Here is an 18,776-nt window from a genome sequence, read left to right on the forward strand (position 1 = left end):
TTATTTTCCAATTTCCTTGCATTATATGGCAAAGTTCCACCTGTCTTCCTCATCATTTGCTGTTAGCAACATAGGAACCTAGCGACTGAATCAGGCCATGCAGCCCTTTAAGCTTATTCTACCATTTGATGTTCCTGCATACCAACTTTTTGTGATTAAATTACTAGGGCATCCAGATCCCTCTGAACTTCAGAGTCTTGTAATCTCTCTCCATTGAAATGTTATGCTACTCTTCTATTCTTCCTGCCAAAGTGGAAAAATTCACATTTTCCTACATTATCTGGCATCTGCCAAATTTTTGCCCAATCACTGAAACTATTTATATTCTTTTGCTAAATCCTAGGTCCCCTTCACAACATACATTATAGCGTCATAGAGTCATAACGATGTACAGTACGGAAACAGACTTTTTGGTCCAACTCGTCCTTGCCGACCAGATAGCCTAACTTAATCTAGTCCCATTTGCCAGTACTTGGCCTATAACCCTCTAAACCCTTCCTGTTTATATATCCATCCAGATGCCTTTTAAATTGAACCAACCTCCACTACTTCCTCTAGCAGTTCATTTCATACCCTTTTCATGAAAATGTTGCCCCTTAGGTCCCTTTTAAATCTTTCCCCTCTCATCCTAAACCTATAACCTCTAGTTCTGGACTCCCCTAAGCCAGGGAAAAGACCTTGTCCATTTACCCTATCAATACCCCTCATGATTTTATAAACCTCTATGAGGTCACCCCTCAATCTCTGACGCTTCAGGAAAAACAGGCCCAGCCTATTCAGCCTCTCTCTATAGCTCAAATCCTCCAACACTGGCAACAGCCTTGTAAATCTTTTCTGAACCCTTTCAAGTTTCACAACATCCTTTCAATAGGAAGAAGGCCAGAATTGCACACAATATTCTAAAATGGCTGAACCAATGTCTCATACAGCCACAACATGACTTCCCCTCCTATATTCAATGCTCTGACCAATACAGGCAAGCATACTAAATGTTCTTCTTCACTATCCTATCTGGGATTCCACTTTCAAGGAATTATGATCCTGCACTCCAAGGTCTCTTTGTTCAGCAATACTCACCAAGACCTTGCCATTAAGTGTATATGTCCTGCTCTGATTTGCCTTTCCCAAAACGCAGCACCACACATTTATCTAAATTAAACTCCATCTGTCACTCCTCAGCCCACTGGCCCATTTGATCAAGATCCCATTATAATCTGAGGTAACCTTCTTCGCTGTCAACTATACATCCAATTTAGGTGTCATCTGCAAGCTTACCAACCATACCTCCTATGTTCACATCCAAATCATTTATATAAATGATGAAAAGCAGTGGACCCATGTGGCAAACCACTGGTCACAGGCCTCCAGTCTGAAAAAATACCCTCCACTACCACATTCTGTCTTCTACCTTCGAGCCAGTTCTGTCTCCACATGGCTGGTTCTCCCTGTATTCTGAGTATCTAACCTCGTTATCTCTTATCTATCTTTATGTCATCATCAAATTTAGCAACCATATATTTGGTTCCATCATCTAAAATCATTGATTAATTGTAAATAGTTGAGATTCCAATGCTCATCTCTGTGGAACTTCATTCACTTGTTTCATTTTCTAAACCTGAAAATGTGCCTGTCGTGGCTACTCTCTATTTCTACTTAGCTGTAACCTGAATCTTATGGTCTTATGGTACTGCAGATATCTATGACTCTATGAGGAGTCATGTGTGCAATTTTCCAATCTAATGGGACCTTTCCAGAGTCTAGGAGAGTTTTAAAAGATGAAAACCAATGCATCCACTATTTCAACAGTTACTTTTTGTTAAGACATTAGGATGAAGTCCTTCAGCATCTGGTAACTTGTCAGCTTTTAGTCTAATATGTTTCTCAGATCACATGGGCCAGTTATTCTTAACAGTAAAATTACAAACAGTTTATAATTGATCAATAAATTTTTTCAGACATTCTTCAAATCAATTAGATTCCATAGGCACTTCAACACAATTACATTTCCAAACTCCTGTTTTTGTTGCAAAGGGTATGAGAGTATCAATTTACAGTCAACCTTCATCTTCTACAATGAGAGAGAGAGAGGTAGAGAGTGTGTGTTTATCATTACTAGGTAAAGATATTGATTCTTATTGTCTTTGTTTTCTGAATTGAAAACAATAACAAAAAAAAACTTTCAGTGGCAAAATAACCTGTGCTCAGTCTAATGCTATATTACAAGCACTGGTGTGTTGGTTTTGGAGATGGCTTTGCAGCACTGATTCTTCTAGTTCATATAGGGAATTTTGGCTTTGCTGACTGGACAACTACACGATATGTTCAAGTTGAGTCACACCTGCCTTCTGTCCCAAAGGTCATGGTGGACATTGCTTTGCCTCGCCCTAACTATTTCCCCAGATTTTTGTCTCTTCTCAGGGAATAACTTACATTCATTGCTGATGTTAGTGGGAGGGCAAAGTGACCTCTGTTTGACTGACAAGCTTCCTGGAAAAGTGGGCATGAGACTTATGAAAATGAGGCTGAAGGACAAATATTGATCATTCCACTTTTGCTCATGAATGTGGCTCATGCCAACCCTATGACTTTGATGCGTTTCCACCTCTTGTGACCCACAGTGTCATTCCAAGCCCACAAATTTTGATCTGCAAATAGCTGGTTGCATGACATGCTTTTGACAATGAATAATGAAATAAATCATGGAGGAGAGGTTTGCAAATGATCAATTTTAATCCACAATTCGTAGTCATCCTGATCCTGGCAAAACACTCCTTGGCAAAGTCATTCAGTATTTATCAGGATCCAACATGTCTGAAAGTTTCATTATCCCTTTCCTAATAAGAAACTTGTTAATTTCAGGTTAATTCTCTTTTCTTTAAAATTCAGAGTCAGCGAACCACCTGCATGCGTGTATCTCAGCTGATTTTGTGGGGCTGGTACATTTATGACTGGATTGATGCAATAAGACATGAAGAATGCAAAGTTTTGCAATGAAATTATTTGTGAGCTGCCTGCCAAGTATGATGCGCTTTTATTAGTTGGAGTCAATCTTTACATACCTCTATATTTATAAAGTCACATATTACAAACATAACACAGCCATCAGTTTTTCTTTTAAATCAACCCTGTTCAGATATACCTCTGGAGCAGGTGAGACTTGAACTCAGACTGCCTAATCAAGGAGTAGGAATACTAACACTGTGCTACAGGAGCCCCAATTGCTTGCATATAGGGATAACTATGCTTGAACACAGTTTTAAAAATTGTGCTTTCTGACCTTCATGAGGACAGCAGTGACAGTAATCTTTGACAAGAATATTCAACATTCCCACAACAAATAATGTCTAACATGTTTTGATGCTCCATCATAAGTTACAGAAATATCTTACTTACTTACACAGGAAACCACTGGTATTCTGCAATCTTAGAAATAAGGAAGCTTCAATTAAAATCCATCAGATCAGTTATCAAAATACCATTGAAAAGTGCTCTGGAATGGCATTCAGCATACTTTTGGTCATTTAGACATGGACTTAACATTTTCAACATTTTAAGATTAGATATTTGGAGATTATGCCACTTTTCCAATGTTATGTGCTTCTCTATTCCGCTCTCCAATGCCTGTGCCTTTGCTTCCCAATATTCCACATCAATTACATGTTTTCAGAGTCATGCAAGTCAGTTGGTGTGAGTTAGGACACTTGTATACTCCATCGACAGGAGGGTAGTGTGAAGAGATAATTTTGTGAGCATTACTTTCGGGACATCGAGATTGTGGTAATGCCCAGGCTAGGTGGGGAGGAAAGTGAGAGTTAAATTGATGATGTATATCACTTCTTTATGCATTAGTGATCAGCTCCATGTCTGAGGAGGTTGGGAATTAACATCAGTGTCAGCTCTCTGCTGGTGGCATGACTGATTGGGATACTGGCTTAGAGAAAGGAAGATCCAAGAGTATAAGACTGTTGTAATGTACCTGATATAGGACAACTTGGAGAACTTCGTTCGAGAAGTTAGTGTGCTCTTATGTGCCTGACATTATGGCATAGTGCATACTGGATACAGCTGGGACCAAAGTGTGCATGGTCCTGCCTCTCTACTACCTCAATTATTTGTTATATGAACATCTGAACAAAAAGTTGGATCGGGCCACTTGATGCTCAAACCTGCCCAACCTTTTAATAAAATCAGGGTTGACCTAATTTGTAACCCCAAATTCATATACAAGCTTACCCTGATAATGTTCACCCCCTTGCTTGGAAAGAATCCATCCATCTCAGCTTTAAAGATTTTCAAAGACTCTACTTCCACTGCTTTTACAGGAAGAGAGTTCCAACGAGTCATGATATTCTGTGAAAAAAACTTTGCTTTTTCTCTGTTTTTATGGACACCCCTTTATTTCTATGAATTCTGCCAAAGGAGGAAACAATCTCTAAACATCAACCCTGTTGACACCCCTCAGGATCATGCTGTAAAAACTCAGCAGGTCCAGCAGCATCTGTGGAGAGAAATCACAGTTAACATTTCAGAGTGACCCTTCCTTAGAATAATTCTTGCCCTGAAATGTTGACTGATTTCTCTTCATAGATGCTGCCAGAGCTGCCAAGCTTTTCCAGCAATGTCTGGTTTTGTTCCTAATTTACAGCTCTTTCATTTTTTTTATTCAGTATTTCCCTCAGGATCTTGCATCACATTATACTTTTCTAAACTTTGCTTGATAAGAGCCTACCCTATCCAACCTTCCTTCACAAGTCATCCTGCACTTTCAAGATATTAGTTTAGTAAGCCCTCTCTGAGCCACTTTGAACTAATTTACATCCTTCCTTAAATAAGGTGACCGATACAGTACATAGTATACAGATGTGATCTCACTAGTGCCCTGAATAAATGAGGCATCACTTCTCTACTTTTGTATTCAATTTCCCTTGCAATAAATTATTACATTCTATTAGCTTTCCTGATTACTTACTGTACCTGCATACACTTAATTCTTGTTTTCCACTGATTCACTACCTACTTGTCTGAGTACTGGCAAGGTCGACCCTAGACCCTATAGTCTTTTTGTTATTGATTCAGCTGGTCTGATCACATGGTCCTTTGCAGTCCATAGGAGAGTTATATTGGAGTGGAATCCTTGATTTTTGTTTTCTGCTGGAACTCTGTGCCCCTAACCACCTTGGATAACAAGGAGTTGGTGTATCTGCCTTTTGTGATTCAACACACAAGGATATCTAGAACCCTCTGCATCCCCGAGCTCCACAATCTCTCACCAATTAGATAACATATTTCTTTTTTGTTCTTCCTGCCAAAATAGACAATTCCACATTTTCCCACATTACACTCCATTTGCCACATCCCTGTTCTTACTTGCCACTCACCTAACCTATCTGTTTTTCCTTATGTCCTTTTCACTCACTTTCCAATCTATCTTGTCAGCAAATTTGGCAACCATACCTTTTGTCCCCTCATCCAATTTTAAAATGTTGAGGTCTCTGTAGTACGCCACTTGTTATTACATGTTGCCAAATCAGAAAAAAATACCCTTTTATTCTTGTTCTTTGCTTCCTGTTAGCCAAGTCAAACCTTTATCCATGCCAATATGCTACACATGTTACTCACAGCACATGTTATTCATACAAAGAACTCAAGTATGTGGTTAAATATAATTTGCCTTCCACAAAACCATGTTGACTTGCCTGGTTACCTTAATGTTTTTCTAAGTACCCTGTTATAACTTCTTTATAATCGTGCTATAGTAATATGTGATGGCATATAATAGCAATAATAACTAACACTTTCTCTATGACAGAAGTTAATTAAATAGCCTGTAGTTTCCTGTTTTCCATCTCTGCGCTTTTTTGGACAAAGGAGTTAAATTCGTTATCTAACAAACTAATAGGAAGCTCCTCAAATTTAGAGAGTTTTGGAAAATTAAAGCCAACTGCAGCTATCTCCAACCACTTCTTTTAAGACTCTAAGATTAAGTCTATTAGAACCCAAACACTGATCAGCACACAACTCCAACAATTTACTCAGCATCATTGTCTGTAATTGAAGTTTGAGGTTTTTACCCCGTTCCATTTCCTGGCTATTGTTGACTGAGGGAATATTGCTATAGTATCTATGGTGAACATATACAAATACCCCTTCAATTAATCTATTACTTCCTTATTTTTCATAATCTATTCTCCAGACTCACTTTCTGTCAGACCAATGTTCATTTTGTTTATTCATTTTTTAAACCACTTATAGAAATATCTTATTGATATTTCTGGCTAGCTTTCTTTTCCTATGCCTCCTATGATAAAATGCAACATTCTATAAATTCCTCTGACAGCCTTGTCAACCTATGCTGTGATCTTTAATGCTCTGCGAATAGTTACCCCAGGTCCCTTTGTTTCCCACTGATCAATTCATCTTGAGGACATCAGTGCAGGATCATGAAACTTGCCCAGTCATTTCAGCCGATGTATTAATAACTTTCTATCTTTCACAAACAAAGTGAGATTGTTCTCAATGCTGATTCAGCATTTTTTAGCCCTTCTCTGCAATAGTAAAGTGACCCAGATCAATCTACTACAGGCCTCAGATATTAGAAGTGCCAGATGATGACCATCATTCTTCCATGATCTTCCAGCGGTTCTTCACTGTCAACATGTTAGAGGTGGTGAGAAGAGGATGATGGTCTCCACTGACAGCTAACTATCCTCGTCAAATGGCTGCAAGAGAAGGACAGAAATCGAGAATACTGCAAAAAGAGTGTTTTCATCTCATGATCCCCCAACTCTTTCCCACTATTTACAAGGCTCTCATCTGATAGAATACTCAGCACTCTGCTGAGTGCATAACCAACAATACTTAAGGACGTCAACATTATCCAGAACAAAGCAGTTCACTTGATGGGTATTTCTGCCGCTGCTCTGCATGTTCAGTCCACACCTCTTCCATCTTTGACAATTGTGGCTACAGTACATATGACCCGCAGGAGTCTATAACGTTGTTTGCACACTATGTTCCCCCACTATAGCTTCTACTGTGGAAGGAAATCAAGAGCAGCAATACTTTTAGAATAACCTGTTCTCAAGGCTGCCTCTAGCTCACAGACCATCCTGACTTCAATATATATCGCCATTTGTCATTGTCACTGTGTCATTATTCGAGAAAGTTAAAAGTGACAGCACTGCAAGAGCAACATCATCAAAAGAACAATAATCATTTCCAAAGAAAGACTACAGCTTATGAGGAAGACAAGGGATAAATGCAGACTTGGTCATGCCAACTGCAACCTGAGAACATATAATGCTAAGAAGTTATCGCATCAAGCCAAGTCCATGGTCATATTCAGAGATTACTTCTACCCAAAACATTTTGTGGCAGATTCATAGAGTCCTAGAGCATGGAGACAGGGCCTTCAATCCAAACTGGTCCACGCTGACCAAAATGTCTATCCACGCTAACCCCATTTCCCTGCACTTGGCCCATATCCTTCTAAACCTTTCCTATCCATGTATTTGTCTAAATGTCTTTTAAATGCTGTTAATGCATCCACCGCAACCACTTCCACTGGCAGCTTATTCCATATCTGCACAACCCTCTATGAAAAATAGTTGTCCCTCAGCTTCCCTTTTATTTTTTCCCCTCTAACCGTAAACTGACGCCCTCTAGTCCTCAATTCCCCAAACCTGGAAAAAAGACTGAGTGCATTCACCCTACCCCAGGCCTTTACTTCTCTATAAGGTTCCCCCTCAGTTTCCTATGATCTAAAGAAAAAGGTCCGAGCTTGACCAACCTCTCCCCATAACTTGGACCCTTGAGTCCTGGCAATATCCTTGTAAATTCCTTCTGCACTCTTTCCAGTTTAATAGCATCCTTCCTATAACAAGGTGACCAAAACTGAACACATTACACCAAAGTCCTGTACAACTGCAAAATAACTTTCCAACTCAACTTCTATACTCAATGCCCTGACTGATGAAGGCCAGTGTGCTAAAAGCCTTCTTCACTGCCCTGTCTACCTGGGACTCCACTTTCAGAGAACCGTGCACCTGAATTCCAGTATGTGCTGACTGTTATCATTTTAACCAACCAGGACAATCTGAAGCAATGCACAGCTGAGTGTGACTGCAACATCAGACTTTGGCAGCACCAAGTAGACCAAAATGTGCTAATGCTATTACCAATATGAGAAAGCCAGATTAGGGATACAGGAAGACAATACAGTCAGTGATGGGAAAGGATTATTGGAACTGTGGCAATGCTTGAGGAGAGTGTATGTACTGCCAGATCTGAAACATGTACTACAATTCACTACAATACTAAATATTGAAAAATAATGTGCACTTGACTCAATTTTCAGAGCAGGAGAGAGATATTTGCTGCATCACTGGTATCCAGCATGAAGGTGTGGTCAGCTGACCCATGACCTCCAGGGTTGTGACAGAAATACTGACATTTTTCCATAACCACAGATAAATACTGGAAATGTGGAAGCCAAGTTTATCCCTCGCCAGACTCTGCAGTTTGCTAACTGCAAAGGCGGAACAGACAGTATTCACAGAGCCAGGCCTTGGACAATCAACTTCTCTTCCCATAGAAACCAGACAGGCCTGGAACTGGCTGACCAGGTACTAACAGCTGTATTGTTTCAGAATGGACTGTTCTTTCCACTCCAGTGAACTTGCTTTGTTAGAAGAATGTTACACAGACCTGGTGGCACCCTGCTAAGTAGGAGGCCAGAGGCACCACGTGACAAGGGCAGCATTTGACAGTTAAAGGTTCAAAACGGTGCTCTGTGACCTCCAAATATGGGAAGTAGCCATCTCATTGGATCTTCCTGCACCCATCTGATGCTAGTATTGGACACAGGTTACAGAATCTTTGAGAAGGGCATGAAGAGGGGGATCAAAGGGGTAACTTGGACAATCTCTCTCTGCTTTTGGCATCTTCTTCAACAGCATCTCCAGAGACACCAACTTGGGGAGACAATCCGAAGACCAGAACTAGCCCTAGAAGAGAGGGGAAGACAATTTGAGGACTGCAGGTCCCAAAACATCAGTCAACCCTCAAGGAACAGCCTATCCCAAACTTATTGAATGGGCATTACCAGTCCTTTCAGATAAACTGTTCAAATGCAACATTAGGGACTCGTGGATAGGATGCAGCAAAATCTTGGAAGCGCACGTCAGAAGTAGAATGTAGATTTGTGACTGTTTACTGAGAGAATTAAGACTGTTTACTGAAGAATCCTGTGAAGAGTTTGATATAAATAGACTTTGATAGAGATTAATTAAAGTATGATAGTAGAACCTGATAAATAGTATACAGAAAAAAACCGAAGAACTGCAGATGCTGGAAATCAGAAACGAAAACAGAAGTTGCTAGAAACTCTCAGCAGGTCTGGCAGCAGCTGTGGAGAGAAAGCAGACTTAACATTCCTGTTCTGAAGAAGGGTCGGCTTTCTCTCCAGGTTTACTGGGTTTTTGTTTCTGATAAATATTCTTTTTCCTTGATAAAATGTTCAATAAAGTTGTGTTGGGCCTTCCCCTGACTTTTGTCCCCTTTGTCTATGTCACTGTGTAGCATGCCTGAGTTAAAAAGCCAACTAGTCAAGGTTAGTCTGGGGACATGTATCCTTTCATTTTACAACAAAGAGGTGTCAGTCCTCTTGCATACACAAACGAAGGACATACGAGGCTTATCTTATAAGGAGATCTTTCAAAAATTGAACAATGTTGAGTGATATACGCACTTTTTCTAATTTACCTCTGAACTCCACAGCTGCTCCAAAAGGCTGCTGCTGACCCATGTTCACTCTCTTCTCATCTTCCTACCAGAAGACCTCCTGAGGTCCAAGTTGTGTGGATCTAACTGGTGTGCTGTCTCTGGATACCTGAGTTATTCCCGTGTCTCAGTGGAGTTATCCTGATGAATCCTGAGACCAAATTTCAGAGAATGTCTCGCTTGAGCCCAAAATGTTTAAAGAGCAGTCTTGAAGCTTTCTTCATTTGAAAGCTCTTTTTATTATCTAAAGAGCAGTTGGGGATCATTATCGACTCCATTTCCCTCTTTGGTAGCATAAAGTGCTGTGATTATTGACACGCTGAGATTGTAAAGATGTCATTGATTTTACACTTTTTGAGCCAGTTACACACAACACATGGCTAACAATCCATCTAGCATGAGGGACAGCAGAACGAGAACACATAGTTAAGGCAATTGGTATGAAGTGAAATGAGGAGAATCATTTTAATGCAACAAGTTATGATGAAAATTGCAATGCATGGAAGTGTGATAGAAGTAGATTCATTGATAGATAACAAAAGGATAACAATTATTTATACATTTGGAAAGGAAAAATGTTTAAGGTAGGAGGAAAGAGTAGTAAAATGGGATTCTATTTCAAAACTCAGTCAGAGATTCAACACAGACACAATGGGCTGTGTGGCCTCCTGCTGCTCTATATGATTCTATGCTTCTATAAAGGCAACAATGATCCATCATCAAGAACAACATTGTGGGACCAATTGTATGTTCCTGCATGCATAATAAAGACTTAAAACATGCAATGGAAGTGGACAGCTTGGGGTTTTCCACCAGTTAAATTGATAAACATGGCACTTGTAATGTTTCACAAGCATTGTGCCCCAGTAAAAACAGGGAATGGGACATGGCAGGGACAATGGGGAAAAATGTAGTTAAATCAAATTTGTTTAATTAATTAACTTTCCATGGCATAATACACACACACACACACACGTTTCCACGTTTCTGATTGGAGTGCTGAATGTTATGTTGGGGGAAACACATGAAATAGTTTCATTAGAAACGTTAAACATGAGTAATTCTGCTGCATCTTTTAAAAAACCCTGTAAGTATACTAGAAAATAACTAACATTTATTAGAGAAATTTCATCTTAATGCAATGCAGAATAATGTTGCATAGTCTTCTCTTAGTGCTCATGAGAGTATGATCCTGCCATAACAGTAATGGAATGTCAGTCCTGTACATGCTTATGTTCTCCTGAATTACAGCTGCAAAGATAGATTTACCATAATGCCCCCTGAATAAAGAACTGTGGGTAATTTACAAATGTAATTTCAATTGAGAATAGTTTTCCAATCTTCTTTGATTTTGCTCTCAATTGAACTTTTATTTTTTTTCTCCCTCCTCAGCTGACGGCATTGATTAGACATTGTAAGAGCTACTGGAGATTATACCATGCACAGAGAGCATAAATTGGCTGGGATGTTTTATCAGAACGCGTCACAATATATGAGAGCAGATGTGTCTGCTCGGAGCTGTTCCCCCAAATTACTGTTACAGACTAATTTAGCCCTGATTCTCGCAGATTACTGCGTCCACTGATCATACTGTCAAATCAAAGTGAGCACTTCATTCCAATTTATTCATGCCAGATCTATTTTGCTTTCATAATGAGCAGATATTACCCGGCACAAAGAGGATAAAGACATTGCAATGATAGATAGGCAAGAGATTAAATGGGATCTTTATGACTTCTTAGCCATCAGTTTTTGACTGCACGATAAGATGAGTCAAGTTGCAGGCTGATTTGTTCTTTATTGGAGGCGAAGTATTAGCATTGAGCGGGGCCGGCACAGTCTGATATCAACCGTTAAGACAAGGGGCAAATGATCATTTTTTTTTAAAAATGGAGTTAGTGGAGGCAAGAAAAATAAATGATGGTATGCAGATCAAGCCATCTACAATTTTGGTGACATATATTAATGTATAAATCAGCAGCCCACTGCAGGTCTGGGCGGCTGATCATGTTCTTTGCAGAAATGTCACCTGTTCCTATCTAGCGATTTGCATAATGCAAAGCTTCTCACTCGTAAAATACAGATTAACAGGAGAAGCACAGAACCATTCACAAACCATGGAGCCATTTCAAACAGCACAACCTTCCAGGTTAACCCCATCACCACTAGCACTGCCTTGGTGATAATTTGTCCTCTGCACCAACAGAATTCAGGGTGCAAAAACAGTTAAGCTCTATATCCTTTTTGTTTAAAAAAAAAGTGTAATTGAAATATTTTCCAAATATTACTGTCCTTCCAACCTGACCACTATATCTTTGCAACTAGCAGTTGGAACAATAATAATATGGATGCATTGTGGCTAGCATCACCCATTAGTTTCTTGACCATTCGGCCCATTTTGCCTGTACTGGTTCTGAAAAGGGCTATCCTTATTGGCTCATATTTAACCAGAGCTGAAAATGTGTTGCTGGAAAAGCGCAGCAGGTCAGGCAGCATCCAAGGAGCAGGAGAATCCACGTTTCGGGCATGAGCCCTTCTTCAGGAATCATGCCCGAAACGTCGATTCTCCTGCTCCTTGGATGCTGCCTGACCTGCTGTGCTTTTCCAGCAACACATTTTCAGCTCGGATCTCCAGCATCTGCAGTCCTCACTTTCTCCTCATATTTAACCAGAGCAAGATTTTGGAAGCAGCCTTCCTTACTGTTCCTGTGGGCCTCAGGATAGGAATAAACTGCTCTAACCTTGTCCGTCATGCACTCCCAATGTTGAAGCAGGTACGTCAATGCAGCTGAAGTCTACAGCCACCTTCACAACCTTACCAGTGGCTTACAATTGTCATACAATTGAACTCGGTCATACAATCATACCAGTGGTATACAATGTTGTATGTTCCAAATGTTTCTATCCACCCTGTCCATACCCCTCAACCTTAGACACCTCGATCAAGTCCTTCCTTCAGCCTCCTATGCTTCAAAGATAACAACCCAAGCCAACTTAGCCTCCCTCCAGAGCTTTAAAGCTGTAACTGATGCAACACCCTGATGAATCTCTTCTGTATCCTCTATATTACAACCACACCTTTCCTATAGTGTGGCGACCAGAACTTCACACTGAACTCTAGCTGTGGCTAACCAAAATCCTGATCAGCTTTAAAATAACCTCCCTGCTCTCGTAATCTATGTCAAGCTTGATAAAGGCAAGTGTCCCACAAGCCTTTATAACTAGCCTATTAACCTGTCCTCCCACTTTCAGGGATCTCTGGACAAGCACCCAAATATCTTCCTGTTCCTCTGAGCTTCCTAATGTTGCAGACCATCATTTCATTTCATTGAGTACCGTTGGCTTCAAATGCATGCTAATAATATCTCCGGCTATCTGCAGCATACCTCTACAGAAGAAGAATGTACTGCAATTTGTGTGCCTTTCTCAACAAAGTGACTGTGCTAATGCTGGAAATCCAAACTACTGGAAAAGTGCAACAGGTCAATCAGTACCTGAAAGAGAAAAATTGCTTAACATTTCAGGTGTAACTACTCTCTCTTTAATTTTATTTCATTTTAAACAAGTTACCAGCTTGAACTCTCTCATATTGAATTTAGCTGAAATGACAGATTGACCTTTTCGGTTGACTGACCGAGTTCAATGAAAGTCTCTATTGATTATACCTATAATCAATTGTGATTAATGATCAGGGAATCATCTGAGCTTCACTGCTTTTCAGTCTCATGTTTGTGCTGCTCTGTGGCTGTAAGAAGTATTTTCCATGGAATCATAGCAACTAGGGAGAGGAGTAGGCCCTTCGGCCCTTCAAGTCTGCTCAGCCATTCAATATGGTCATGGCTGATCATCCAACTCAGTAGGAAGTGAGGGCTGCAGATGCTGGAGATCAGAGCTGAAAATGTGTTGCTGGAAAAGCGCAGCAGGTCAGGCAGCATCCAAGGAACAGGAGAATCGACGTTTCGGGCATAAGCATCGATTCTCCTGTTCCTGGATGCTGCCTGACCTGCTGCGCTTTTCCAGCAACACATTTTCAGCATCCAACTCAGTATCCAGGTTAACATGAGAGGGTTCATATAAACTCATATGTATTTACAGCATGGGAGGAGACTACTTAGACCAACATGTCTGTGGGTAATAACCTGACAATGAAACTGACTTTCCAGCTCTCGGATTGGCCAGTGGATTGTGCCATTTGACCCAAAGTATATGATCCTCATGTCCGAATGGATAATGTGCATAGTCAAAAGGTGACTTTAGGTGATGGTATAAAAAGGACAATATCAGACTGTATTCTATTGGAATTAAAATTTAAAGAGATACGCAACAGGTTGGCGGATGCACAAATATTTACCCTTCAACGCAATAGCTCAAAGTCAAAATGGATAATGTGCATAGTCAAAAGGTGACTTTAGGTGATGGTATAAAAAGGACAATATCAGACTGTATTCTATTGGAATTAAAATTTAAAGAGATACGCAACAGGTTGGTGGATGCACAAATATTTACACTTCAACGCAATAGCTCAAAGTCAAAATAACATCCAAGAACTTTCCTAAAGTGTCTCAAAGGAGTTGAACAACAACAATTGTAATTTCCAGAACAGTTAAGCTCAGAGAATTTTCTCTCTGACCACTGAAGATGGTCTAATGACACTGCAGGATATCAATCCATTCCAATCGACATTACTCAACCCTGACGGGTTGGATCCCTATGGTGAGAGTTCTAATTATCTCAGCAACACATGATCTATTGGATTTTGTGAGCGTACTCATTGGCACCCAGTGACAAAGTTGTTACAGAGCAATTTAAAGAATTGTAACCTCTGTTGAAATGGAGGTACAATAATGAACCAACACTCTTCTCACTTGTATTGACTCTTACAAATGTTGCAATGTTATGTAATATTGGTAAAATTGTTTTGGATATTATTGAACATTAGCATTTTACCAGATTACCTATAACACACAGTGGGAGTTACATTTTAAAGGATCAAACTCTACAATTCTTTACGATTTTATGATTTTGGGGAACTATCTGAATGATAGATCTCAAGTTGAATAACCAGGCAATTCACAAGAGATTAGTGTTAAATATAACACATACTTAATTATATTAAAAGATTACTGTGCAGCATTGCAGTGCTATAGTAATGGATTAGATAAATCTTTTAAAGAGCTAGCATTGACACAATGGGTCAAATGGCCTTTGTTTGTGCTGTAAGGTCGGTATGATCGGTTGGACTAGATTGCCACAATCTAGAGAGGGACCAGTAATGTTTACTTTTGAAATAGATGAAGTGTAAGTTCCAAAGGACTTACCAAAAGAATAAAGCCACAAAATTCAACAGTTTTAAGCAAAACCAATGAACCCAATTCGACAACATTAGAACAGAAATACAATCTACAATATATGCACAACTTATTTATAACACCCAAAATTAACATAGATAATGGACGGTGATTAAACACTCTAGAGTGCACATCAATAAACAAAGGCGAACAAGATCCCATGAATTTCTCATTCATTCATTCAAGATGTTAATGACAGTGTGGGTCATCAAATTTAACTTCAGAAAGGATTACAATTTCTTTTTCACAATTCCAATTCCAAAGGACTAAAACTTTTGACGATCTAGCCTTGAAACTTCCTCTCAAACTCATTCTATCATAGACTGGCTCAACAACTGCTTCTGGTCTGGTCAATCACCATTGAATACCAAAATTACACTCCCTTTACAAATCTGATTGTAGAATATGCAGAAATGGCCAAAAGCCAAAATTGCAAATCTCCTTTTCCTATGACATAAAAATTGAGGGCAGTGGTGACTTTAACTGCAGCATATAGTGCAGTACAACAGATCTGCTCTTGCTGCTGATCTTATTGACTCTGGCTCTTCACTGACATCTCGCCTAACTGAGTCAGCCTTGCTCTTGGGTTTTTGAACTGAGTGCCAATCTTGCTCAGTTGCATCAAGCAAATACTTGACTTGAGTGTTTTGAACAGTTCTCTTAGCTGTATGAAGAGCCAATCCCTACACGCTTCTGCCGCAAGCTTCACAGCAAGTGACCTTCTCACTCCTCTCACTCACTGGCAGGTGGGACTAGATTGGGTTGGGATATCTGGTCGGCATGGATGGGTTGGACTGAAGGGTTGTTTCCATGCAGTACATCTCTATGACTTCTTCTGAGTCCTGACTCAGTAACAATTAGCTGCCTACTAACTGCAAGAACTTTGTCCAAAGTTGAAAAAAACAGAGCCATCCGGCTGCTCGTAATGCCTTACTGTGTTCTCTACATAGAACCTATGAAGTTCAGTTGCCTCCTCAATAGAATAGCTGTACTCTTAAGATGGAATCCTAAATCTCTATTTGTCTCTTTCTCCACCTGGCTGAAACCTTGAACTCCTCTTCAGTTACCCCTTAAGTGACCTGAAAACCTTATAATAAACTTCTCCTCTGTTGTAGGACAGATGTGAATGTTGCCAGCTAATAACTCTTGGAACTATCTCTTCAATAAATAATACAATTTGGTTCATTTAGAGGATTTTATCATAGATCCTTAGAATCTAATATTATTTTATAATTTAATTTATTTTGTTATTATTCTGCAATTACAAATGGACAGTGTTGATCCACAGTTGCATCCTGTAAACACATTGCTGCCATTCCTGTTTGTTATTGGCCCATGTTGCAAAGAAAGGCAGGTTGAACAACAATTTTACTTTCTGATGACACGTTTTGTGAACATGAGAAATCACAATCAGCATCCTCCCCAACTTTTCCAATGCAGACATAGCTTTTTGAACAAAAGAGGAAACTATCTTTGAAAGAGTACCTTCTTAGCAGTGAAATACTGGCTCCACGTAATTTTGGAAATGCTATTTATTGCTAAAGGACAGAGTACAGAAGAACAATGAGAAGACAGCCAGCTACAAGTTCTCTCTCTTCATGATCTTTTGCTACATGTGATGCAATGAGCTGACCCTGTAATAAATATAACTGAGGAACATTTATGAATCTGGATATAGAATATGCAGAAATAGCCAAGGGCCCAAGTTGCAAATCTCGTTTCTCTTTCATATAAAAGTTGAGGGCAGTGGTATATTAAATGTAGCTAGCAGTGCAGCACCATTGATTTACTGTTGCTGCTGGTCTTCATGGATCAGGTGCCACACCTCAGCAGAAATCTCTGTGCTGAGCCTGAACTGTGCTGCACAGCCTTCTTAGTTACTCTGAGGTAGCTAACATATTCCCAGATTGTTCCCTGAATAGGTTAGTTAAGCCTATGAGTCACGTGTGTCCTCTGTACTGCGGGCTCCTGCTGCTCTTGTTTATCTGCTGGAATATACAGTATCATTACTGTCTGTTATATTATCTCATTGATAGCCAACTCAACCCAAGACTGTGCAGCAAAAAGACACACCTCTGTGCAGTTTATTTGTTATTTTGTTACTTGCTGAATGAAAAGTCAAGCTACAGCCTTTCAAAGAATGTGTGTAACACTGAAAGTGCCTCCAATAGAAACTTTGGAGAAAGACCAGCAAGAAATCCATCCACGATCTAATTGTTGGGCATCTTTTGCGATTCCTCAATTACTGAAGCTGTCCATGTACAAATGCAGTAGGATTTGAACAACGTACAGGTTTGGGTTGACATTGATAACCTAGAAACTAGGAACAGTGTCGGCCATTTGGCTCTTCAGGCATGTTCTGTCACTCACTGTGATCATGGCTGATCCTCTACCTCAACACTATATTCCCGCTTTCCCTCCATACCCCTTCAATGTCCAAAACGTTAATAACCTTTTTCTTGAATATATTCCATGACTTGGCTTCGACTGCCTTCTGTGGCAGCAAATTCAAAGGTTCACTACCCTTCAATTAAGACTTATAATTTCATCTCACTCCTAAATGGTCTTGCCACATCCCTGACAACTGTGACCCCTAGCTCAAGTCTTCCCAAGCAGGGAAGATATCTTCCCTGCATCTAGTCTGTCCAGTCCTGTTAAAACTTTTGTACTGTCACTATAGACCTCACAATAGCCAGCAAGAGAGACAAACAGACATGTGACCAGATCACAGGACAGAGTATAGAAGAACAACTAGAAAACAGACAGTTACAAGTTCTCTCTCCTCATGATCTTTTACAGCACGTGAAGCAATGAGCTGACCCTGTAATAAATATACCAGTGGAACATTTATGAGTCTGGATATAGAATATGCAGAAATGGGCAAGAGCCAAAGTTGCAAATCTCGTTTCTTTTTAATATAAAAAGTTGAGGGCAGTGGTATATTAAATGTAGCGAGCAGTACAGCACCATTGATTTACTGTTGCTGCTGGAAAAACAACAGGGATGTTGTAGTGGGTGATTTTAACTGCCCCAATGTTGACTGGGACTCCCTCAGAGTCAGGAGCTTGAATGGGGCAGAATTTAAGTGCATTCAGGAGGGTTTCAAATGGGAAAAGGGCTGTACAAGACCTTTGAGGAGAAAGTGAGGACTGCAGATGCTGGAGATCAGAACTGAAAATGTGTTGCTGGAAAAGCGCAGCAGGTCAGGCAGCATCCAAGGAACAGGAGGATCGACGTTTCGGGCATAAGCCCTTCTTCAGGAATGAGGAAAGTGTGTCCACCAGGCTAAGATAAAAGGAAAGGAGGAGGGACTTGGGGGAGGGGCATTGGAAATGCGATAGGTGGAAGGAGGTCAAGGTGAGGGTGATAGGCTGGAGTGGGGTGGGGGCGGAGACGTCAGGAAGAAAATTGCAGGTTAGGAAGGCGGTGCTGAGTTTGAGGGATTTGACTGAGACAAGGTGGGGGGAGGGGAAATGAGGAAACTGGAGAAATCTGAGTTCATCCCTTGTGGTTGGAGGGTTCCTAGGAGGAAGATGAGGCGCTCTTCCTCCAACTGTCATGTTGCTATGGTCTGGCGATGGAGGAGTCCAAGGACCTGCATGTCCTTGGTGGAGTGGGAGGGGGAGTTGAAGTGTTGAGCTATGGGGT

The sequence above is a fragment of the Chiloscyllium punctatum genome, chromosome 1 (genome assembly GCF_047496795.1).
Source record: "Chiloscyllium punctatum isolate Juve2018m chromosome 1, sChiPun1.3, whole genome shotgun sequence".
Classification (NCBI taxonomy): Eukaryota; Metazoa; Chordata; class Chondrichthyes; order Orectolobiformes; family Hemiscylliidae; genus Chiloscyllium; species Chiloscyllium punctatum.